This window comes from Sphaeramia orbicularis, chromosome 15 (genome assembly GCF_902148855.1).
Source record: "Sphaeramia orbicularis chromosome 15, fSphaOr1.1, whole genome shotgun sequence".
Taxonomy (NCBI): Eukaryota; Metazoa; Chordata; class Actinopteri; order Kurtiformes; family Apogonidae; genus Sphaeramia; species Sphaeramia orbicularis.
In genome coordinates this window covers 27,148,799-27,160,012 of record NC_043971.1, presented here as the reverse complement: position 1 = coordinate 27,160,012, position 11,214 = coordinate 27,148,799, and positions in this window count along the sequence as shown.

Genomic DNA, 11,214 nt, shown 5'->3' with positions numbered 1-11,214 from the left:
TAAGTGTCAGAGTCTATTTTATGTGCTAGTGTATGTTTTTCTTTTACCCCGTTGTGATAACTTCTAAAAACTGGTAAATGTGTCAAAAGTAGAACTGCTTCACTATATGCCATGCTACACTCCGTGAATACTTTCAACATGATTGGTGTATTTTTGCTTTTGTATTTCTAATTTCTTTGCAGAACTTCAGACTTCTGTGAGAAAATATGTGAGAAAAAAACAAATTAAGGAGAGTTTTCCAGGATGCTGACAGTTCCTTGAGTCCTCATTTCCCATTCTTCTTCTTAGTAATTATCACTTCAAGAGGAAGGGAAAAGAGATGATTGCAATGTAGAGACGCTGAGAAGAAAATGCAGCAGAGAGCCAGAATAGAGGATGAGAGACGAGAAAAGGCAGGTTATCTATAAGTATGTATGTAAAAAATTCTGTCATATTGTTTTCAGAGTGAAACTGAAAAGAGTCTGTAACGGCTGTGAAAGGAGTGGTGTTTTAATCCATCCATCCATCCATCCCATATGTCCAAAGCATTCCCAAGTCAGCTGATGGACACAGTCCTTCCCTGGGGTCACCTCCTGGTTAGACATGGCTGAAACATCTTATCACCAAGTCATCCAAGAGGCATCTTGGCCACATGCCAAGGAGAAAAAATAACCACAACCAACCTTTTTTTTTCAAAGACATCACCATATGCTTTCAGCATATAACAGTGTCTTTGGGATTTTTTGAACATATTTCTTCAGCAAAAGAAAAGACAATGGCAAGGGATGCATTAAATTCCATTAGTCTTGCTATTACAGTGGCACACATAGCTCAGACAATGAACTACTATATTCTGTACATCTTCTTATCTACCAAGGTTATAACAGTTTGGGATTTTTCATTATAGCTTAATTTTATTCAGTTTTGACTTTTTTCCACTAATTCAGTTAGTTTTAATTAGTTTTTAGAGCAGGTTTGCTAGTTTGTATTAGTTTAGTTTTTTTTCTAAATGCTTAGTTTTAGTTTAGCTTCAGTTTTTTCATATCTTTTATCTTCCTTGCTGTCGTTTTCAAATAAATCCCATACAGGACTCGGCTGTTTTCTCCCAACTTTAGTCTCCATGTCGCCAGGTAGAGTGGGTACCAGAAGTTGACTCTAAACCACAAGTGACCAGAAGGGATGGACCGTGAAGTGCCATATGGTGCCACCAGCTAAAATTGTGAAATTGTGAAATAAACTGATTTCATATCAATCCAACATTAACAAAGACAAAAACAGTGGGATTTTTATCCATAATTTTCATACGTTTTAGTTAGTTTTGTAAGCACACAATACAGTTTTAGTAAGTTATCTTTTTTTTTAATCATCATTTTTATTTATTTCAGTTAACGGAAATGTTTTTTCAATTCTAGTTTTTGTCATTTCGTTAGTTTTCGTTAACGCTAATAACCTTGTTATCTACCCAATAATTTCCTCTATTTATACAATGTAAATTTTAATTTTGTGTCACTAATTGACTACAGTTTAAGTATCTGCAAAGAGGCAAGGTGTCTAACATTGAAACTTGAATGTGCTAACATGAAAGCTGATAAACAAGAAAATCAGTCATGTTTGTGTGTGCATGTGGGGGAATGGGTGCACTCAGTTCAAACACCAGGACACCAGTAAGCATCAATCATTTTAGCTTTTGTAACCATTAAATGTTACCACTAACTATTGACTGCTTGGATGTTAATTTCACCTTATTCAAGATCATTTCCTTAATATCAAAGCCTTTTCTTCTCAGTACAGTGGAGAGCTGTAATCAAAGAGCTGCTGAAGGACAGCTGCCCAGCTGTGCAGCAGCAGGAGGTGTGGCTGCTTCTGAAAGAATCATTGCTTTTCTCACAACTTCACTGCAACATAATTGCCCCGTAATGACAGCTTCATCCAGGGTTTTATGTAAAAGAATGACTCACTTTTCTAGACTTTGTACAGTAGAAAGCGTAGGAGTGAAGAGTAGAATAAAATGTGACTGAGGTAAACATACTGATGGTGGAGTCCACTGCAACTCTACTCGCAGGAAAAGAAACTTGTTTTTGAAAATTGAAGTTTGTCTCACTAGAACAATGCTCGAGATGCAGTTTGGGTTCTTTACTGGTGAGTGGGCTGCTTAAAGTGAACTGTAAAGTGAAGTGAGTCATTTTCTGTATGCACAATGCGTTGCGATGGGCAGTTGGAGGCAATCCAGGACATGGATGAAGATGAAACCACCTGGGTGAAAAACTTACAATGGATGAATAAAAAAAAAAAAAAAAAGAAAGAAACTACAACCATGCTCACTTGCTTGTATTTCTGGACAAAATATCCAAAGTTGTGCAACTATCTGGCATTGTGCAGAAGCTAAATATGATGACACATGGATGGATGGATGGATGGATGGATGGATGGATGGATGGACGGACAGGCACTGCTCTGACTGGCTAGTATCTAATTAGAGGAAGAGGAGGAGAGAAACAGGTATGTAAATATCATCACGGACACAAAACATGGTCTTTCCTGATTCTATTCCTTAAGGAATAGAATCAAAAAAAGATCTGATCTGATCTGATCTGATCTGATCTGATCGAAGATCTAATCAAAAACAATTGTTTTTGATCAGATCTTACAAGATATATATTATACTAGTGTCTGCAAATGTCTGTCTTCCCCTTCCCTTTTTTAAAATGTATTATTAAGGTTTAAAAACTATGAATGCCTCTCTCTATGCAGATGCTTTTAAACAAACTGGTTAGTAGAAGGAACAGACTGAGCTGCCTTCAGGAGGAGACTGTTATGTGTATCAGAGATAAAACTGTTTGGGGAAACCAGGATCAAAGAAGTAAGTGCTGGTGTGTAAGAAGACACAGCTTTACTCAAATTACATCATTTTCTTTTCTTTTATTGTTTGAAAGGTACACATTGTTGTAAGCACACACATGCACAAACCATATGTCTAAGTAAAAAGAGAGAGAGAGGGAGAATAGAGCGATGCATACAGTTAGATTGTGCCTTGAAGACTTGACGGCGGCTCCCAGAGGACTTGTCTTGGGGTCATCCTAACCTGACATGGATCGATACTGTAACTCTCTGATGTCTCCTTCCTGACACCTCAGCTTCTTCTTCTCCACTCCTCTTCCTCCTCACACAGACAGGACAGGACAGAGGGCGATAGGAGGTGACAAAACATCCTTAAACTGTACGAAGTAATAATTGTCCTGGAATCACTCTAAGCTCAGTTTGGAACGTCCTTGATCCTCTGATGTTTGACAAGGACTTTTACAGCAGGCTGTAGGTATCACAATAAACTGTAAACCAAACTCTGTTTGCATGTAGAGTTTTATCAGTGTTAACACACATCATAACAAGACTAGATTTATTTTGCTACGGTTGTGGTCATATAATTAGAATATTGTTTATTTTGACACCTGTAATACTTAATCCTTTATCAGGCAAGTGACTATTTTTGGTCATTTCCATATACATTACAAGACAGTGAGTCAACAGTCTCAGGTCCAAGGTAGTCTACAGGGTCTGTAAGGTCCACCTCTGCATGAACCGCTTTGTTAGGTACCATGAAGTAATGGTACCAATGTAAGGAATGATATTCAAAGGGATAATGTGGATGTGGACAGGGGTCTGGATCAGCACTTATGTTGGTCTAATGTTCTAAACGTGATGTTCTAATGTTCTACAATACATGTTCCTTTCACCTTGCATGTGTTTTAATTGTATTTTTTATATTTACTTCCTGGATTTTTTTTTTTTTTTTTTTGCCACTTAGGAGTAAGGAACCAAATATGGTAACTTCATTGACCTTGATTTTCTACTTAACAATAATTCGCTTTGAAAAAATTCACAAAAGTAATGAAGTCTTGTTATATCCTCAAATAACAAAGTAAGGTTGAAATTTAGAATTTCACAGTATTTCTATGAGTGCCCTATAAAGGGTTAAGGATTCTGTAACACTAGAACCACCAGCAAGGAAAATTTAGCCACGATGGTCCTTCAAATGTGCATTAACCCATAAAGACTCAAACATCCGCCAGAAACCAAAATCATTCACTGATCTAAAACGTTAAATACCTGTTGATCCACTAATCCTATCAATCCATGTAAATAATTGCTGTGAAATGCAGTTTGTCATCTTTTCGTGGTCATCAGATATGACCCATTTGGACGTTCAGAGGCTCTGTAGTGAACATGGAAACACTGTCATCTTCTAAAACATTGGTTCACCAGTAAAACCAATGTAATCTGATAAATGACAGTGGTTGGAGACACTTAATTTATGTTCAGTTACTGATATATTTTGCACAATAATGCATCTTTTTCTTCAGTTTTCTCTGTTTTGGATATAATAACCCCCAACTTTAATCTGAGCTTTTATGAACATCTACATAATTAGTACATTACATAAAAGGAAATACCTGATTTTCACTTAAAAATGCAAAATACAGAGCGTAATATTAGAGTAAATGGTAATAAATCACTTAAAGGTTAAAAACAGAGAAAAAAAAAAATTGGGAACTGCCACAATTGCAGTACTGGGTCTTTATGGGTTAATCTACTTTAATGAAACATCTCTCCATTTTTGACTTTTCCTAAAATCATCTTGGGTTATGTTCACTTTATTAAATAAAGTCATGATAAACCCAGATTAAAAATATCCAATTATTCCTGTAATAGCCACAAGGTCAAACTCACTTCTATAAATATGCCTAGATTTTCACATATTAATGTTTAACTCTTAAATTTTGTGGCGACTTCCAAATAATTTTTCTCTATCCTAAGTGACCTATCATCATTTATTACAATGTCATTCATTTTTTCCAGTGAAATTCAAGTATTTTCCTATATTCATCTGACTGTTCATGTAGACATTCATAAAAGCTCAGAGTAAATTCAAAGGTTATTATGTCAAAACACAGAAAACTGAAGAAAAAGGTATTTTTTCAGCAAAATATATCAGCAACTGAGCATAAAAACAAGCATCTACAACCATTAATTCCTGTAGTAACACATGATAGTATTTCCATGTTCACTGTGGAGCCCAAAAAACACTGATGTGGTGCTGATGAAAAACTGAGAAACTGCCTGAATTCTTAAAAATATACATATATTAATAGAATTTGTGCTTTAAAAGTTATTAAACATTTTAAATCAAGGCGCTTTTGGTCGCCAGTGACTTTTTAGGTCTTTGAGGGTCAAATATTCTAAGTTTTTAGGCAACAACATTTATTTGTGTGAGACCAAAAGATGTGTGAAGTCATTTATGAGTTTGCTCTGAATAGAGATATGCAAATATTTTCTTTTAATACCCATTTTCGCTGTCATTTTTGATTTATACTGATGTTGATGCAAAGTAATTGAAGACCCTGGTGTTAAAAGTACTGAAGTCACAAAAAAAGTCTGTTAAAAATATTTATAGGGTGTACTTAGCTAAACAAATACAACATGTTTATACGCTCAACTTGAACTGTCCAAAAATGTGACTTGAGTACTTTTAGCACCAGAGTCTCCAATTAGTGTTCTACATTGATTATCAACCCACAGATGAGTAAAACACAGCGGAAGATGAAACATAAAGGAACATCTCTCAGCGAAGAGAACTGCTTACTACCATAAAACATTGATAAAGAACATTTTTGTGGACTAAAATGCTGTTTTGACCCATTTGACTGTTTTAGATATATAACAACTTCTCATGGTTGTAGTTTTTAACATCTTTTCATCAGCTCATAACTCTATTTCACTTACACACTGTGACCACAGTTGGTTGTATGACATTTAACTTTTCCACTTTGACTGAAATCACATTAGCTGTGATGTTTTGCCTGCTTCAGCTTGAACCTGTGTCAGCATAACAGCTTTAGTAAAGTGACTATGTGAGGAATATAAAATGCTTTATTACACAACCTGCATTAGAGGCTGCACCCCTGAAAGAAATACAGCTGACCGTTCTGTACCTTGAATGGGTTTTAAAAAGGTGAAACCAGAAACTTATCTGTTTGATTTGTAGAAAAAAAAAAAAAAAAAATCACCCTTTTTCTACTTTGTATGTAAAACGCCCTGTTATTTGTTGTTATTTATGTCTCAAACAGATTGTGTTTGCGGGAATTTAGAAAGTAAAGTTTCACTTCCAGGTATTCTGAGGTAATAGCAATGTGGAGAAAATGGAGCTCAAAGTAAATTCCATTTAAAGCCTATTTTCCTTGAACTGTTAAATTACCTCTGTGGCTGCCATCAGAGCCGTTTTATTTTCCCTTCCTTTAGTAATTGCTGGAAAAAATGCCTTACCGTCTCCTACAATTAAGGAATATTATTATTATCTAAAAGGAAAAAAATCACATCTAACTTTTGACAGCTCAGTTTCCTCAGTTTTTATTGTGTTACATAAACCCATAAAAACCCAAACATCCATCACTGACCAAATGCATCTACTTATCCAAAATGTTTAATACCTGTTGATCCATTAATCCTATCAATATATGTAAATAATTGGTGTAAAATTCAGTTTGTCATCTTTTCATGGTCATCAGATATGACCCATTTGGACGTTCAGAGGCTCCATAGTGAACATGAAAACACTGTCATCTTCTATAACATTGATTCACCAGTAAAACCCATGGAGTTGGATCAATGACAGTGGATGGACACACTGGGTTTATGTTCAGTTAATGATATATTTGTCTGAAATTTCACTTTTCTTTCAGTTTTCTCTGCTTTCGATACAATAACCCTTAACTTTAATCTGAGCTTTTATGAACATCTTCATGATCAGTGAATTAAATATAGGAAAATACCTGATTTATACTGATAAAATACAAAATACAGAGAATAATGGTGATAAATCATTTAAGTTTCATTTGGGAACTGACATAAAAATAGCACTGGGTCTTTATGGGTTAATCACAAACAAAAACAACTTTTAGTTACTTCTCAGATAGTTTGATTTAAAAAAAACAGTTAACTCAGTGAACGGAGAAACTGAAGGATGGATGTTCGATCAAACGTTACATGTGAAGCAAGAAAATCCTTTCAGTGTAGCAACACAAGTCTATGTGTGATTAAAAGACAGTTGAAATGTCAGGATGTTTGTGAATCTGCGTCTGTGAAAATGAGAGAAATAAGGATGTAGGCTGGGAATGGAAAACAAGCAGGGAATCAATGGATTTTAAATGGAACTGATCTTGTGGTGAAGAAACAGAAAGGAGACAGCAGGAAAAGATGACTATTTTTTAAATTTCTGTTCATATGTGTGACAAACTATTCATCTTAAAAATCTGCACCATAGTGTTTTTGAGATGAGCATGTGATTAAAGTAAAGAATGGCAAAAAAAAAAAAAAAAATAGCATAAAACCAAAAGGTGGAAAAATAATGAATTGTTTACCAGTAATTTAAGAGTTAAAAGCCAAAAATCGGAACAGTACAATTAAGTAAGGGTGAGTGTGTGGCAGCGGAAATGAGTTAAGGATAACAGAAAAACATATGGCTATCTATACAGAAGAATAGGATAGTAAAGGTGGGGCATAGTTCAGTCTTAACATTACTGAGATTAGAGCAAGGATAAAATTTTATTCTGGCTCTAATCTTCGTTTTAAAACTAACCTGTCTAGAGCGGAAAAAGACAATATTCTCATGTCATATCGGTTCAAAACACTGCAAAAATCACAGCCCTGTTGTCATATCCTTGGAGAACTGTTTTGATTAAGGGCAAATCAATCAAAAGTTTGCATATAATAAGAAAGAAAATGCCTTTGAGCTTTTGCACAAACAAGCATTTCCTGTGAGATGAGACGATGTTAGAAGATGTTAATTATTGTATCAAACCAAGGCAGAAACGAGACAAACACAGATCCATGATAGAATAATCTGTACTTAAACCACCTCAGCCCCAAGACCCTCATCATGTCAGCTTGAGCCTCTGTTCGATTATTGTGGCCACGATTTCAGACATTTTTATGACCTCTTTGAGCAGGCGCTTTACTGTGAGAGCTTACCAAGGCACTTGTTTTGTTGTTGCCTGATGATTTGACTGCAGCGAATTGTGCATCATTGTCAGCTTGAAAATCATTACTCCTCCTTCCTCCTCTGAAGAGGGAATCCTCCTGCAGCCGATAGCACAGTCTGTTCTGTGTGAGCCATGACAAGCAAACACTCCTCTTCCACCACTATTCAAAACACCTCATTTTTGCAGCTATTAGACTGATAAAGCTCCAGACTACTGCGCTTTGGAACAATCTGTTATTTCATCCAAGATGGAATTTTCCAAATGTCCACATGGAGTTTCACTAAACAGTCTTTACTTGTTTCAAGGGTCATGTTACCAAGACCTGAAACATCCTGGAATAAAACAAACATATTTGAGGTGTCGGAAAGAACATTGTTTCAAAGGTCGAAAATGTAATATTAGGAGGATTTAGGAGAATATGGTTGCAAAAATGGAATATTCCTCCTAATATATTACCTCAGTATGAACCATTTATATCTACAGAGGGAGCTGGTTTCTCCAAATGTTGCACTGCCCTGTGTCTACAAAAAGAGTTTATTGTCTTTTTTAAGTTTTTTAGTGGGTTACAGCTGATAGATGTGGGTGTGGACCAGAGTTAATATGCTCTTGACCAAGAAACTCACAAACAAAACATACACTGGGTGGTTTTATATACAGTCAGGCCGGAGTGGCTATTTGGGAGAGTTGAGAGAATTCCCGATGGGCCGGCTCATGTTCATCTCGAGTATGGGCCGGTTGCATGGGAAAAATAATTTTGACACTAATCTGTCTCTTATCTAATCTTCTTCTTGCATTCATTGTCCATTCATCCGACAGCGCAGGCCCTACATCACAGAAGAGTAGATGGGTTCTACCATCTGAGGGAATTCTCCCCCCCCAAATGTTTATGTTGGTTGGACCCACGAGTTGTCTTTTCTGGAGCAGTAAAATTAAATATAGCAACAGAATAACGCTAAGTGTCAGTGGGTGGTGATGGAGGTTAAGAAGAGGCCAGGTGACCAAATAGGCCAGGTTAAAGAAAAGAAAGGCATTGAAAGAAGATGCTGCCAAATGTGTGAAATGAACAGATCTGTTTTCCAGAGGACAGACCCCAGTTGCAGCCGCTAAAGACAGATATGGAAATAATTTTATATTGTCAGTGTATAAGGCTATTGCACAACATTTGCAATGTCAGTGTAGCATAGTTTGTTTTGTAGAGCCCAATACACACCATTAATCACAAATATACAGTTTCAAGACAAAAATAATAAACATAATTTCAAAGTGTAATATATTCAATTAGCATAAATCTAACAATAGAGCACCTCACTGTTGGGAAGAAGAATGCTATTTTAATTTCAACTGACTGCTCCTGTACAAAGGTAAATATGTTTTCATCTTCATATTTTTCACCTTAGAAATCCTATAAATCTGATTTAAATTTGAATTAAACATATTGCTAAGGTGAAGACTTTTCTGTTAACTTACCAACATATACCTGAACTTATACCCAACACAAAGACATTGGAAGAGCTAGCTGTTGTTTCATTTGTTCAAATTCCTCCTCTATGGAAAAAGTGGGCCGGTTTGGGCAGGAAACTCCTGAAGTGGCTGAAAAAGGCACCCACTCTGGCCCTGTACACAGTAAATGTACTTAATGCATATTTGGACTTTTTGTCTCACGGTAAAAACACAGTCAGTTCATAGAAATTGTGCATGGAGAAAATGGTAACACTTTTTACTAATAAATTCTAATGTAGTATTGTGATTGATCAGCTGAATGATCAGCTATTTGCCAGGTATTCTGATGAAGTGTGAAACACATCTGGTAGAACTACAAGATGATGAGAAGATCAGATTATTTCTCTGTCTCATTTCAGCCATTTTAGAGGGAAAACAATGACATAATGCTCTGATTCTTCTATTTCCATTATTAGAGCTGTGTGTTCCCTTCAGATTTGTTTGGCTTTTTTTTTTTTGGTGGAAATACAGGTCCAGACTCTATTAAAGGTCTTTCATGTCATGTCACTAAATTTTACACACTCCACCTAACATTTTGCAGATTAATTTATGGTTCATTCTCCAGAAGGGAAAAAAATTTAGACAGATGGTCACTTTACTATTTATCTGAGTGTGCCAGCTTCTCTTAATGTCAGTTATACTGTGTCATCTTTAACAGTGACAACGGTAGTGACACTCAACAGCCCAAACTGGAGAACGCATCATGTTTTCACCCGCAGTGATGACTGAAGCTCAGTGACTCGACAGTGAGCGGGATTATTCATCATTACTCACTCTGTCTGACACTGAGATGACACAGTGGGACACTGCTGAGCTCATCTGAAAGGTCTTATTCATGATCTTTTCATGAATGTCTGTTTAAGTTAGTGATAAACTACCCACCATTCAGAGTTCTTTTCTCCCACTGACCAGTCCTGTATAAGAGACTGAGGAATGGATTACTGGACAGTTATCCAAACTGAGGAAAAGTTACTATAATTCATCCATTATTAGATATACTATTATGTTTTACACCAAGTCTAAATTTTCATATAAGATTTTCATACAAATCTTTGCTTCAGAATGCTCAAAGTCAGCTTTGGTGCTGAATCTCCATCACTGGATCAGTTAATCTGACACAAAAGCCATGGTTCATGATTCCCCATCAATCTCATATTAAAGAATAAAATTCTACAAAATGGGATTAAGGGAAAGAAATCTGCCATCAAGCCTTCCTAATCCGAATGACAAATGGCATGGAATAACAAATGACCTAACCTTAACCCTAACCCCTAACCCCTAACCCCTAACCCCTAACCCCTAATCCCTAACCTCTAACCCTAACCCTAGTGGTCATTTGTTATTCCATGCCATTTGTCTTTCAGATTAGTCAAGCCCCTTGCCATCACTGCCAGAACGATCAAAACAAGGACATTCAACACCAATGCTGACTTTATGTATCTGAATGCATGATGCTGCTACTGTTTTTTGTTATATTGTTATATTTGTCTTATTTTAGAAAGTGTGGAGAGGTATTTTCTACCCCTGAAGAGAGAATTGTTTCAAAGTATTTTTAAGATGACTCTATTGAGGTGACATTCTTGAATGAATAAGTTCTGTTTAATAACTGTGATTATATCATCCAAATGAAGCTGAGTTCTCAGATAGAATGAAATGTTATAATGATGCGGTGACACTGAAAATGGAGAAGAGCCCTGGAGAT